At 48.9% G+C, this 14,647-nt stretch overlaps 1 protein-coding gene across 6 annotated transcripts in view; it reads right to left on the bottom strand.

Moving 5' to 3' along the window:
- ABLIM1 (actin binding LIM protein 1) overlaps positions 1-14,647 on the bottom strand; it is a 275,685-nt gene that overhangs the window by 148,001 nt on the left and 113,037 nt on the right. The gene's annotated exons all lie outside the window — the stretch shown is intronic.

Below are 14,647 nucleotides of genomic sequence, written 5' to 3'. Positions count from 1 at the left end.
TCCTGGCTCCTCCCAGACCTGAACTTCAGCCTATCCAAGCTTTTGGCATGATGGAATTTTGCAGGGCCTTTGCAAGCAAAGCAAACCACCTATAATCTGTATCTGTCACCTTGAAGGTGACAGACAGCATTAACTCTGTGACTTCTTCATTCAATTATTTTCAGCAGAAAGGAAAGCATCAGTGGAGTCAGAGGTGGAAATAGTAAATAAAGGCTTCAGCAGAGCCTGCTTCTCAGACAAATTTTAACTTCCTACAAGCAGTGTAAACACATCCTGACTCAGTGTGCCTGCTGAAGCAGTGTGAATACCACATCCTGACTCAGTGTGCCTGCTGAAGCAGTGTGAACACATCCTGACTCAGTGTGCCTGCTGAAGCAGTGTGAACACATCCTGACTCAGTGTGCCTGCTGAAGCAGTGTGAACACATCCTGACTCAGTGTGCCTGCTGAAGCAGTGTGAACACATCTTAACTCAGTGTGCCTGCTGAAGCAGTGTGAACACATCCTGACTCAGTGTGCCTGCTGAAGCAGTGTGAACACATCCTGACTCAGTGTGCCTGCTGAAGCAGTGTGAACACATCCTGACTCAGTGTGCCTGCTGAAGCAGTGTGAACACATCCTGACTCAGCCCACTGTGAACACATTCTGACTCAGGTTGCCTGCTGGGCTCTGGGCTGTTTTAGTAAGAAGAGGAGCAGAAACTGGTTTACAGACAGCTCCAGCTGGGCCTCCGAGACAGGCAGTACTTACGGGAAGAAAAGAAGCAATCTCTGGTTGTGGGATAAACATGTCTGGCACATTAGGAAATTGGATTTGGCTAGAGGACAGTGAGGCCAACAAAGGTGGGGAGTGAAGTGGCCCCCTGTGTCCTGAAGGAAAAACTAAGGAGCCCAGGAGTTGAGGTCCCATTTGCTTCTTGAGATGAGAGCGGCAATGAGTGAACAGTCTGGTCCCCTCTATGGAGCTTCAGTTCACACCACAAATGAAGTGGGAACACCTGGGCTACAATAGAGGAATGTGGTGAAAGCCGGAGGTGGTCGCCCAGGAGTGCTGGTTAGATGGGTCAGTACCATCTCTAGCTCTGTTCCTCCTAAGGCTGTGACACCTGCTTTTTGTCTCTGAGCCTCAGTTTCCCCTTCTGTACAAGGAAGCCCAATCTTACCATGTCACCCAGAAGAGCCTGTGAATGAAACAAATGCCAGCGTTCGGGGCCCTTCCCGACAGAAGAATGTTCATGAAACAAGCAGAAGCCATGGCTGTCTCTGGGTGTTTCAGTGTGGGCAAATCTTGGGTCACAGTTTAAGGCCCTTGGTCACAGAATGTCCACACTTACCACCTCAAGTCACTTGTGTTGAATGTCAGGGTCTCTGGTCTTCTGACTTTCAGGGATGGGCACCTGCTCTTCTCTGGATTGTCCAATGTCACCCAAGAATTCTCCCAGCTCTGAGTCACCCTGTCAGCCTACCATAGCACTGAGGCAGCAGTTCTGGTTTTAGTCCTTTCAGTGAGACAAACTTGGCCATTGTACAATACATCCATTAACTCAGTGTGCGATCTGATAGTCTTTGGTATATTTGCTGAGTACTGCAGTGATTACTACTACCTAATTTGTGTGTGTGCGTACGTGTGTGGGTATGTGTGTGTGTGTATACCTACAGGTGCACATTCTTAAGTGCACATGTGTGTAGAAGCCAAAGGATAGCCTTTGCTGTCATTCCCCAGGCGTCATTCACAATTCTTGAGAATCAGGGTGTCTCACGGGTGCGGACTGTGCCATGTAGGCTAGGCTGGCTTGCCAGGGAGCTCCCAGATAGCCTCCTGTCCCTGTCTCCCTGGTACTGGCCTTATAAGCATGCCCCATCAGACCCAGCTTTACTTTAGGGGGGGTCTGGGATGGAACTGAATCATTGTATTTGCAAGGCGAGCACTTTACCTGCTGAGTAGCTGCCAGCCTCTGTCACAATCTGATTTTGAAGCATTTCATTACCCCAGACAGAAACCCTGTGCCCATAGGCTGCTGTGCCTCCCTCTGCTCAGCCCCAGGCAGCAACTTTTCATTGTCTCTATAGATTTCAAACAAAGCAGCAGGTTAGGTTAGTGCTCCTCCATATTTGCATGGTAATGTACACACAGAGACAGGAATCACTCAATACCCCATCAACACAATCCCACCTGACAAATGCCCTTCCCATGTCATAGTCACCACTGCCTCTTAGAAAGGAGCCCACAAAAGAAAAGCCAGACATAAGACATTTGAATAAGAGCTATCAGACCCAGTCTATGCCTCATGTGGGAGTTTTCACATACACACACTTTCCTGGAAGACTGTCAACACTGGCGTCAGCCACCAAAGGTTGGCCACAGGTAAAACGATGGGATGTGTCGCTAGGTGGTTGATTGCTTACAAAACTCACATGCTACGAGGGTTTTAGGACATGTTTTTGAAAATTCAAGGAAGTTTTATCCTGAAAGATGCTGGTGTGCATGTGTGCATATGTGTGCAGGGGCATGTGAAATGTATATGAGCATTTGTGGGTGTGTGGTATATGGAGATCTGTCCACTTCAGGCACCCTTACTCAGGAGTGGCTTACCTGATTTTGGGATGCACTCTCTCACTGGAATCAAGGCCTCACTGTATGGTTGGGTGCGGTATTTCTGCAACTTGGAAGGCAGGTTAGGTCTCTGGCTCAGAGAAGATGAAATGGTGGGTGGGTGGACCGAGTCTCACCTCAGCTCTGGCTCAGCCCTCTGGCCAGAGGCTCATAAAACAGAACTTTTAACTGAGCTGCCGACACATGGGGAGGAGCTGGAGGGTCGCCAGAGCCTTGGAAAAGCTAAACATGTGAACAGGTCAGATGATAATGGAGCAGCCAGCGCCAATGGCTGAATAGGCAGACGCTTCCTGCAAAAAGACTCTTGAGCCACCAGCTGTCAGCCCCACTTTAGAGCCACCATTCCTGTGACGTCAACATTTCACTGGACCATATAGTGATGAACTAGAGCTACTCGGGGGATGCAAGCGTCAGGAGCCCAACAGGTAAAAGTCATCATGGAAGATTGATCACTGGACCGTAGGACATGTTAGCCATAGGAAGCCACTGCCTGTGGGCCTGTGGAATCATGACCGTACAGGATTGCAAGCGTTCCTTTGCTCCAGACAAAGTACAGCCAATGAGGAAACGGGTGGACCTCAGAGGGTCTTTTCAATCATGGGAAGCCACTCTTGGGCTCAGGCTGCAAAAGTCCCAGTTTCTTTTGAATCCTGTTGTGTGTCACAGGAGAACTTCCAGACTTAAGACAGGAGTGATGACAGACATGGCCTGACCCCAAGGAATGGCCAAGCCTTTCCTAGTGCAGGGGGAGGTCCTGCTACACACAACCTCTCCCCCTCTCAGACATTCCTGAACCGGCAGGGGGAGGGGCCACTCCGTCCAAAGCTTCAAAGTTTTAATTTTTCTGGAAAGGCCCTGATAAGTCAAAAAATGAATAACAGACAGGATTTTGTGCCCAAGAATGGAAGTGAAGAGCGTCACCGTGGTTGGGTGGCACCGTGCATGGCTGGGTAGCAGATCCCTGCTTAGAAGAGTGATACATCAGAGATGCAGAGAGCTTGTGGAAACTTTAACAGTGCCACGTGAAAAGCATATTTAATAGAAATGTGCCCAGTCCCTCTAAAACAGGGCCACCCATGGTAGAGACATGCTTGTCCACAGAAAAGCTTTGTTCTGCTTTCATTCAATAAAACGTACATGGTGGGCTCATTTTTCAGGCTGAGAAATGCTTACCCAGCATGCACAGCACCCTGGGCTCAATCCCCGTTGCAACATAAACCTGGTGTGGCAGTGCACACCTGCATCCTAGCAGTCAGAAGGTGGAGGCAGCAAAGTCAGAAGTTCAGAAGCATCCTCAGCTCATAATGAGGCTAGAGGCCAGCTTAAGAACAACAACAACAACAATCACAATAAAAAAATAGGGAAAAAAATGTCATAGTGTGTATGTGTCCTGGTCAGGAGGACTTCAAACTTCTGGGCTTGGTCCTGTGGGACACAAAGTCCGTTGTATGGGTCATGATCAGTGTGTTTAAAACAGAACGGAGAATGAGAACTTGGATGCCTTTTAAAATCACCAATAACTTATTATTTTGTTCATTTTTAGTTATTTTTTCATAAAATATATTCTGCTCTTGCTTCCCACAACTCCTCCAGATCCTCCCCATCTATCCAACTCTATGTCCTTCCTTTCTCTCTCTTTAAAAGGCAAACAACAATGATAAAAAAAACCAAAACACACACACACACACACACACACACACACACACAAATCCCAGCACTTGGGAGGCAGGTCTCTGTGAGGAGTTTGAGGCCAGCCTGGTCTACAAAGTGAGTCTTGGACAGCTAAGGCTTTGCAGAGAAACCCTGTCTCAAACAAACAAGCAAAAACCTACACACACACACACACACACACACACACACACACACACACACACGCATGCACGCGCGCACGCAAACACAGACCCAGACACACACACATACATGCACACACATGTACACATATACACACACACGGACATGCACAGACACACACACAGTGTGCACACGAACACACACACATGCACACACATACACAGACACACACACACACCACACACATGCACACACGCATACACACACACACACACACACACACACACACACACACATACACAAAACCATTGAGCTCACCTGTGTTAACCAACTTCTCCAGGACAGGGCCTACCCAGAAGTCTCCCGTGACCTTTGTCCTAGATGCTGGCGGGCATCCGTGCCCAGCCCAGTGTCTTGCGAGGGAGGGGTGGACTCCTCCTGTGTACACTGGCAAGACCCAGAGCTTAACCCTCAGGTCTTTCCCATCACTCTGGCCCAGGCTCCTTCTGCTTGGGCCACGCAATTAATTTGTAGAAAAAGTCAAATTGTTAGCTAGCATCTAAACATATGGAGCGCCTACACGGCTCCATTTTTTAGGTGCTTTTGAAAATTCAAGATCAAACTATGGCTCCCTATGGGAGTGGTAGTCTATCTTCTTCGGTGGGAGTTACACTCTCCGATGTACCCTGTCTCTACTCTGTCAAGTCACCTGTCTGGGTCTTGGAGGCTCTGTATATACACATGACCCTTTCTTGCCCTTCTTGGATCTAACATGACCCACGAAGCCTTCCTTGTGCCCACTGCTGTAATTGTTGGCAACAGTACATCTTATCACATTTCATGGATCTGTCTTGTCAACTCGACAGAGTCCTTCAATAATCCTTCATCCAAGGCTGCCCTCCTCTCCAGCCTTCAAGGCCCGGTCAGACACAACCACATGACAGAGCCAACAGTTCTCAGATGAACACAGTTCACTGTGTCACAGCTACTTAGATGTGAGGTCACTAACAGAACGTGAGTGCTTCCTTCTCAAGTCTATATACTATTTCCTTCCATATCTAGATCACTTTTATCACATAAGGTTTGGAAAATAATTTTCCAAACAAGTCTAACCACTCCTCCCCGACCCATACAAACATTCTTTCTGGTTTATTCAGTGTTCCATGGGTGGTTGCTGTGAGCAGACATGGTGTTGAGGATTTCAGTGTTCCATGGGTGGTTGCTGTGAGCAGACACGGTGTTGAGGATTTCAGTGTTCCATGGGTGGTTGCTGTGAGCAGACATGGTGTTGAGGATTTCAGTGTTCCATGGGTGGTTGCTGTGAGCAGACATGGTGTTGAGGATTTCAGTGTTCCATGGGTGGTTGCTGTGAGCAGACATGGTGTTGAGGATTTCAGTGTTCCATGGGTGGTTACTGTGAGCAGACACGGTGTTGAGGATTTCAGTGTTCCATGGGTGGTTGCTGTGAGCAGACATGGTGTTGAGGATTTCAGTGTTCCATGGGTGGTTACTGTGAGCAGACACGGTGTTGAGGATTTCAGTGTTCCATGGGTGGTTGCTGTGAGCAGACACGGTGTTGCAGATGCAAACTGAACCAACCACCAAGCCATTCCTGTCCTCAAGATGTTTATTCAGTTCTGAAGGCTCATCTCCCACGCTCCCTGTCCCATAAAGCCTTTTCCTTGTCCTTCAAGACAGCAACTCTTCTGGTCCCCACAGGACACTGTCTCCACTCTCCTTTTGTCACCTTCTGTCCTCCAGAATTGCATTCTTACCAGCACCCCTCCCAACACTGACATTAACCTACGGATGGTAGGAGATTCTCAGTGTTCCTGCAACCACAATCATGTGTATGTGTGTATGTGTGTGTGAGAGAGAGCGAGACAGAGAGACAGAGACAGAGAGACAGAGAGAGAGGGAGGGAGGGAGGGAGAGAGAGGTAATTCCAGCACTTCGGAGCCTGAGGCAGAAGGGTCAGAGTTCAAGGCCATCCTTCTACAATTCTGAGGCCAGCCTGGGCTACATGAGACCCTGTTTCAAAGCCAAACAGCATGCAAACAGATTCATCACAAACTATATCACAGAAAACAGACATCAATAAAACTGACTCAGTCAAGGCTGGAACCCTGCAGCTTTGGCTGACTCCCAAGCCTAGTTGGGGTCCTCCAGAAGAACAAGAGCAGAGGGGCGCGTGCTCAGCCCAGCAGACTGCCTTCTGCCATCAGTCCCCAATTCTCTTGACCCCTGACTGGCTACTGAGATAGAGTCTTATGAGTAGGAGACACCCATCCAACACATGCACCATTTGTGGGGCTCCCTCCCCTCCTGGGGCCTGGGGACCCAGTGCCCCTGTTTCCCACTTTCCATCAGGCATTCCAGTGAGGAACAGCCTTGCTATCTTTGATATCCATCCACTGCTCCTTCTTATGATGTGTTAGATACAGAGCAGCAGAAAGAAAGGAAGAGGGGAAACAGATGCCCTGGGCATAGCAGGATTTAGTGGCAGTGAATGAAACACCCGACACTTTACAAATAATGTCTTTTAGCTCTCCAAAGACTGAAGAGAGAGCTGTAGCCTGGGGAGCCAAACACTGAATGTAATATCTTGTACTCAACAGTCCACAGAGCTGCATCAACCCAGGAAGCATGCTCCCCAACTTTGAAAACTGAGTGATTTCTAGGGAACAGGTCACCGTGCTGTGCTTATCTGTACACATCTGCGTCAGGGCTTTAAGCCGCTGCCACCTTCCCACAGCCACAAAGCTCCTACCCACCTCACAAAAACTACCTGTAATTCCCACCCCTCCCCCGACCCTGTGCACACCCAGGATCAGGCAAGGACAGCAGTTTCTTGGCTGCAAAGATGTCACAGAAGGCTGGCTCTATCATGTAACTGGGCTTCACCCTACACAGCAGGGTCTCAAGGCAGAAAGATGTCTGTTTACTTTTTTTTTTTTTTTTTGGTTTTTCGAGACAGGGTTTCTCTGTGTAGTCTTGGCCATCCTGGACTCACTTTGTAGACCAGGCTGGCCTCGAACTCACAGTGATCTGCCTGCCTCTCTTTACTTTTTCTTTGTCACCTGGTCATTGTAAGCAAGATGAGGTTTGCAGGGGGATGGAGATGTTAGTGATATGAAAGTGGGATCCACCTGCAGGATCCTTTATTGGACACACAGAAGCCATGGACCACCCACACAAGGTCAAAGTGCAGTCCCAGGACCATCATGACTACCTAAACAGCGTCAGGCTCTCTCTTTTAAATCTATGGGATCAGAAACTCTGGGCTAAGGGGCCTAGAACTCTGAATTTCACAAAGCCGCTCCAGGAGAGTCTGCTTGCTAAAATCTGAGAACTCCTAGCCCTAGACCACAGTTTCCCTGGAGTTTTTGTTGTTGTTGTTGATTCTGTGTTTGTTTGTTTGCCTGTCTGTTCGTTGGCTAGTATCTTTCTTGATAAACCCAAGTTATTCAAACAAGTCAGCCTGTTTGTTTACAGTGGAACCCAGACTAACTCCTGGTGCTCTTTGGCACACTCCACCATAACAGTGTGGACCATGTCAGGACCACGGCAGCATGAGCCATGTCACTCTGTGCAAAAGCATTTTCAGGGGAAAGAGGCCATGGACAACAGTCAGTCTCCCCACTGTTAACAAGATTTGCCCTTGAATTTGCAGCTCCTGCCAGGGTGGGATAAACAGTCCCCTGGGCCTGTGTTGACCTCAGCTCAACGCACAATGAAATAGGAATCTGGGATGTTTTCAGCTGCCATCCACCCAGAGCAGGCCCAACCACAATGAAGAGCTCCCCTCCCACTGTGATCACTGAAACTTCTGGAAAATTCTCTGGCTCTTTAATGCTGGCCTTGGAAAATGTTCAATATTTTGACTTTGACACTGTCAGGGACTCTCCCTCCTTTTCAGCTGACATTAACCTGTGAATGTGGCACAGAGAAGCCACCTCCTCAAAGTGCATGCCAAGTCATGTGTCACAGTAGGGCAAGCTTCCTGGAGCACGTCCCTTCTGCAAGAATCAGAAAATCCATGTTGTTGTTGTGCTGTTGTTATTGTTGTTGTTGTTGTTGTTGTTGGTCTCTCTGTGTGTGTGTGTGTGTGTGTGTGTGTGTGTGTGTGTGTGTGTATGTGTACTCACACATATGTGTGTTTGCTCATAATTGTACATTTGTGTAGGCCAGAAGATAGCCTTGGGTCACACTCAGGTACCATACATTTTGTGTTGTTTTGTTTTGCTTTGTTTTAAGAAAAGTTATCTACCTGTTTTTTCCCAACCAGTGCTGGAATCATTAACAGTACCTCCCTGGCTGGCTTTGACTTACATGGATGCTTGGAACTGAATTCAGGTCCTTACCTGGCCATCTCCCCAGCCTAGCATATTGGCCTTTAATGAGGATTTTGGTAATACAGTATAGTCTGGCCATCCTTCTTTGTTACTTGACCAGGCATTAGAAAGGATGAGAGCCACTTCCCAAAGTTTGGGAGCAGCTAAAGGTAGGGCAGGCCAACTCTGAGCACAGGTGGCCACTCTCTGAGGAGTCTCGCCTTCACCAAATACTGCTTTCAGGAGCTTTGGGAAAACTCTGGTCAGCATGGCCCTTCTCTCAAGTGGACGCACCTGTGCGGCTGAAGTGTGCCCGTGGCTGTGGCAGATTTGCTTTTCTACATTATTTTTATATTTCAATGAGTTGGTGGCATGGGGCAGGCTTGTTATGACTTGTTTTTCTTATGTGACCTTCTTTCCCTTGGCCTTGGGAGCCACATCTTGCAGAGAGCCCTTCTGGAGTGAAGACGGGGCTGTCAGACCCACACTGTGAGAGCAGCACCTTCATATATAAAACAGTCACAGCAATCCACACTTGCATTTTTTCCCTGTCTTGAGTGGAATGTTGTGTCAAGAACCTGAGCTTTTCTAAGATGAAAAGCTCACAACTGAGTTGTGTAAATAAGTCATCAGTCAAGACCGTTGATTGTGAAACCACGGTAGCCTGCGGTGTTCCTTTTAATCAGTAATTTCCTTTTAGACCTTACTTAGCCCGTGCCCTTGGTGTTCCCTTGAAAGCATTAGGGTTAAGAGAAACAACAATATGCTCCCATAATCTTAGCACGCTGGAGACTGAGGCAGGAGAATTATGAGTCTGAGGCTAGCCTGGGCTTCCTATCAAGACCCTGGTCAAGCCAAAGCTAAAACCCAACCAAGACACAAAAACAACAGCAGCAAAACATTCAGCCTTTTAAGTTAAGAAAAAAGTAAGACCAAGTCAGGCTGGGGGTAGGGGTAGAGCCATGGGCATCGTCTCCTGTGCGGGAATCATTGAGTGCTGGCTCACCCCTGCAGAGGAAGGGTTCTTAACAGATGACCCTGTGATCATCAGGCACATGTGGAACCCTTTCACACACTGAAAGAGCCACTGTTCTGAGACCTCTCAGGTGGCACAGTGGGTGTGAGCGGCATCTGGCAGTCTTCCCCAGGTGGGTGTTGTCTGCCTGTGTGTGTGAGAAGAATGGGATCAAATGGGAAAGCAGCTCCCACACCAGGCGGCAACACTTCCCAGCTCTCAAGTTCACCTGTGAGGTCAACCCATGCTTGAGGAGAACATGGCGTGTGCCCAGGCCGCGCAGGTGACAAATGTCTAGATTCCCTGCTGTTGACGTAGGTGAGAAGAGTCACCTGGGAAGAAGTCACAGAAGGGATGGGCCTCTGAGAAGCCTTATCAGGAAGAAGAACTTGAGCTTCTGATAAGACAGAGGACACCTGCGCTTCTCGGGGGTGTGGGGTGTGGTGGGGGGGTTGGGGCAGCATGGCCAAGGCTGGAGGGGGCAGCCTCTCACATAAGACTACAGACAGAAAAGGGAGCATCGAGCACAGGGATGGGAGTCAGATGGGGAGAGAGCTGGGAAAGCCTCAGATCTTCTCCCTTCTGGCTAAGCGTTCTCTCTCACACATTTCAAATCCCGTGACCTCCTATGTCCCAACTGTTGAGTGGGGACACCACGAAAGGCTAAAGGCAGAATGAGACGCTTCTGTTTACACATACTCAATTGCAGATTTGATGATGGCATTACAAATGAAACCAAACGTGGTGGATTCGGAAGGCTAGTGGTTTAGACAGGGTTGGGGAGGATGCTCTCTTCAAGGACTTGGGGTGAAAGCTAAAGGACCAGCAGGGAGCTTTGAACTTCACCTTGTCATTTACTGGGAGTGGGGTGACTAAGAGAGCTATTCTGATGACAGTCCGTAGGTCACACTGAAGACACAGGACACCTCAGGAGGCTGCCAGGAGTAAAAGAAGAATGGCTTGTAGATTCATCGGGTCCCAGAGGATGCTATGATCAGCTATGATCAGCAAGGTGCAGCTTTTCATGGACACCTCCAAAGGAATAAAAGGCCCACTTCTAAAATCTTCTTTAAGAGCACAGCACCCTATGACAGCTATGAATGCACCCCAACACAGAAGCAGGAACTCAACACGGGAGGGTTGCTTTTTGTTTGTTTGTTTGTTTGTTTGTTTAAACACAATTATGGTATTCTCCATTGGGAACTTTGTAGATGCAGTATCTGTCACAATGTCATTGGGCACACTTGAATTTGTAAGCTGACCACGAAATCTCAGCATCTACCAGCTGGACATTGCCAGTCATGCCCCAGTGCCTTATCCCAGATACTGATTCAAGGCTTATTAAAATGATCTCCACTCCTCTCTTCCCCACCCCACTCCTATCACGTAGCCTGTTCCTTCCCCGCCAGTCCTCCGGAGCCCTAGCCAGGTCTAACACAGGTGAGCTGCCAAGTGTGGCTGGCTGAGCCCTACCTCCAGCCCCAGCAAACTCATGGCCTTTGTTTAGAGATAAGATCTTTCCTTAGGCAATCAAATTAAAAGGAGGGGGGCTCACTACTTTGGGTCCTCATCAGTCATCAGTGCCCCGACAGAACGTGGGAAACACGGAGACAGGTGCTCGGTGTGAAGGACACGGGTTTGAGACACTATGATGACTCTACAAGCCGAGGAATGACAAAGAAGGCTGGCAGGAGGCCATCAGTCCAGGTAGCTGCACAGCCTCTTCCTTGGGGACCCACTCAGAAGGAACCAGCTCTGCAGAAATCGTGATTGTGGACTGGCGTCTTCCAGGACGGAGCCGACCACTTCCTGTTGTTGAAGCCACAGAGGGCGTTGTTGCACACTCCTAGAAAGGCTGACTGACTTACCTACCCTCTCACTGTACCCACAGCATCCCCGGCCAGGGTCCACCCATTCTTACATGTGTGCTTCTTGCAAACCTAGTATTTTATTTCCACTGTGATTTACCACATATCCGAAAGGCCCAGATTAAGAGTCATCTGCTCCAAAATGGCTGCTTAGAAGACTCTGAAGTCAAACTTCAGTTTAGACGCTTCCTCCACGTGCCTACTTCCTGATAGGAATATCGAGACCTCTGTTCTTGCAGGAAACAAAACGGAAAAAAAAAAAGAAAATAGGAACCCAAGTCTAAAACTCCATTTACAAATATGTCACTTTTGCAGCTACATTTTCATTGTTTCACATGATCACATAGTTTCCAAGCTATAACCATTCTTTATCGTTTAAATGAGATAAGTTTACAACTCTATCTCTGGGATTTAGTTATTGTTTTTTTCCCCCTCAAGCAAATGCACAAACAAAAAAAGAAACAGCTTAGTTTAGAAACTGCGACAGAACACGTATCAGCCAATTACAGCTTTTAAGTGAGTCCTGGGTCCCTGGGGTGCAGGATGTTGGGTGTGTGTTGTCTTCAGGAAGACAGATATTGACTGATAAGCCCACAAAACCCTTGGGTGCTTGTTTGTTAGAGGGTACAGTGAGGATAAAGGTGCCCTTGAACACCTCAGGGGAAGCAACCACCTCATCAAGATTTGAGGATCGATTAGTCTGCAAGTGCGAGTGAATGGGTGTCTGTCTGGTCAGGGGAACAAAGGTAAGGAAGCAAGAGGATGGGAGCTGCCGATGCTCTGCACTAGGGACAGCCCTTCTCTGTAGCCTATGTCAACTCCAAGCACAGAGTCAGAGGAAGTGAGGTAGAAAGCCATGCGCGCGTGCGCGCGCGCGCGCGCACACACACACACACACACACACACACACACACACACACACGTGCCCTGCAGTGAGCACGGCAGGGAGCTGGAGGCCTGCCTTTCTCCTTGGCGTGGACACCACAGCGATCTGAGCCTATTAGGGGATCTCCATGAGATTCAAGGGGCAAGGCAAGGAGAATGGGGTACTGGAAGCATTCCAGATGCCGAAAGGCACAGGCCCCCTGGCAGCTCTGATATGATGCCAAGCCGTTTCCTCTGTCAGCATGTACTGGGCAGATGCTAAACCAGATGCTAAAAGGATAAAACGTGGAGACGGTAGAGCTGCTGAGAGGCCCTTGGTGCCCAGTAGCAGAGGCCCCAGATGTCCACACTGCACTGTGAGAACAGCAGCCGTTCTACCTAAGCTCTGTCATGTGGTCTGACTATTAGCTGTGTGACCTTGAGCCACTTTCTTACCCTTTCTGGTCCCTAGCTTGCTAATCTCTAGTACGAGCGCCTGGACCATGTGCTCCTGGTGCCCGGCTCACTTCACAAACTAACAATGCTCCTTTGCTTCTTCCCAGGAAGCTCTTGCTTAACCATGCAGAGAAATTCTGCCTTTCTCTGCTGTTGGCTGATGCCAGGGTAGTCAGAGCTGGGAAGAGGCAGCATGGACTGACACAGACCTCAAAATAAAAAATAACAGCTTCTAATCAGTGGCTGAGGGCTAAGATAACACTAGCACGCAGTCTGCTGGGAGCCTGCCCGGAGTGTTCCAACTGGAGAGTGCCCGAGCATGCACGCAGGTAATCTAAGTGGGGCTTAGGAGCGACGCTGTTGAACACTCCTGATCTGTGAGGTCTGGGGCAGCCACAAGCCCCACAGGAACAGAGTGGACCAGTGCCTTTTGAAATCTCCACCACTCATAAATAAATTACTCACACTGGGACACAAACTCAAGCCCATTAGCAACACAGATCTAGGCCATGTTATTCTGGTTGGGTGGCAGGCGTCTCAGCTTCCAGCAAATGCCAGTGCCTGGATTTTGCACTAGAGGTCCCCCAGATAAAGGGAGCAATCACCCCAGAACCATTCTTATTCACACGAAATCATCTTGCCGTCTGTTCACTGACAGATCAGTGAAATCAGGTGAGCACCGAAGGCCCCGGGGTGTGGATGGAGAGAGCAGACCTTTGGTTCTGGGCTGCGGCCTCCACAGCGTCAGAGGAGGCTCCTTGCTGCTTCTCGACCCACCCCTCAGCACAGAAAGCAAAACAAAACAAAACAAAAAACCTAGCTGAAATTCCAGCTACAACCCAAGAGCAGACTTCATCTCATAAATAGAAAGTAAACAAAAAAGTCATTGAGTTAGTTCAAGGTAGGGCCGATAAGCAGCTATGCATATGTTGGTGGGGGAGAAAATGTCCCATGGGAAAAGCCATGAAAATGACAAGCTTGCCAGAGAGCAGACATGAAGTGGTCCTTCCCTGGACAGTCCTTGGGCAGCTCTGACAGGCTCCCTTCTAACCTGAGAATCCAAGTCACTCCAGAAGGGTCTGAAGACAAACGCCAGCCACTGAAAATGGAGATTGAGAGAGTAGTGGTCCCTCTTTCCCCCACTGTGTTTCTGTTACATTCCGTTTTTTAAAAACACTACATGTATCATAGATTAATGGAATGGCTAAAAGCAAGCAATTGAAGTGTTCTTTTACATTTCCCAAACAGGTTAGAATTGAGTGTCGAAAGGTCTGTCTTCACGTCAGGGCCACGCCTACGAGGTAAACAATGTACACCTGTGCAGGCAACGCCCACCCTCAGCTCACTGTCTCACTGCTGCCTAGGGAGTCCTCTACGGAGGTGTTGGGAGGAACGATAAAAGCTGACACTGAGCGCTTCCCAACACCCAAGGTCCACTCTCAGCCACACTAGCTGGGCTTGGGCTTGTCTCAACACTGCCCCGCCCCGGTACCAGGACCCTTTCATGACAAATCTTCATAGCGAACTCATTACTGGGAGATAGAGGAAGAGAATGGAAGCTCGGGCGGGAGGTGGACGGCAAGTCTTAACCCCAAATCCGAAATCCATTGGCAATTAATCAATAACTCTGCCCACGCCATCTCACGGTGCAACACTGCGATGGGCTGAGACTCGGAAGCTTGGCTCCACGGAAACCCAGACTTTGTC

Source organism: Acomys minous, assembly GCF_964271855.1.
Source record: "Acomys minous genome assembly, chromosome: 2".
NCBI lineage: Eukaryota > Metazoa > Chordata > Mammalia > Rodentia > Muridae > Acomys > Acomys minous.
Note: the sequence above shows the minus strand (reverse complement) of the source record. Positions and strands in the feature narration are given on the sequence as shown.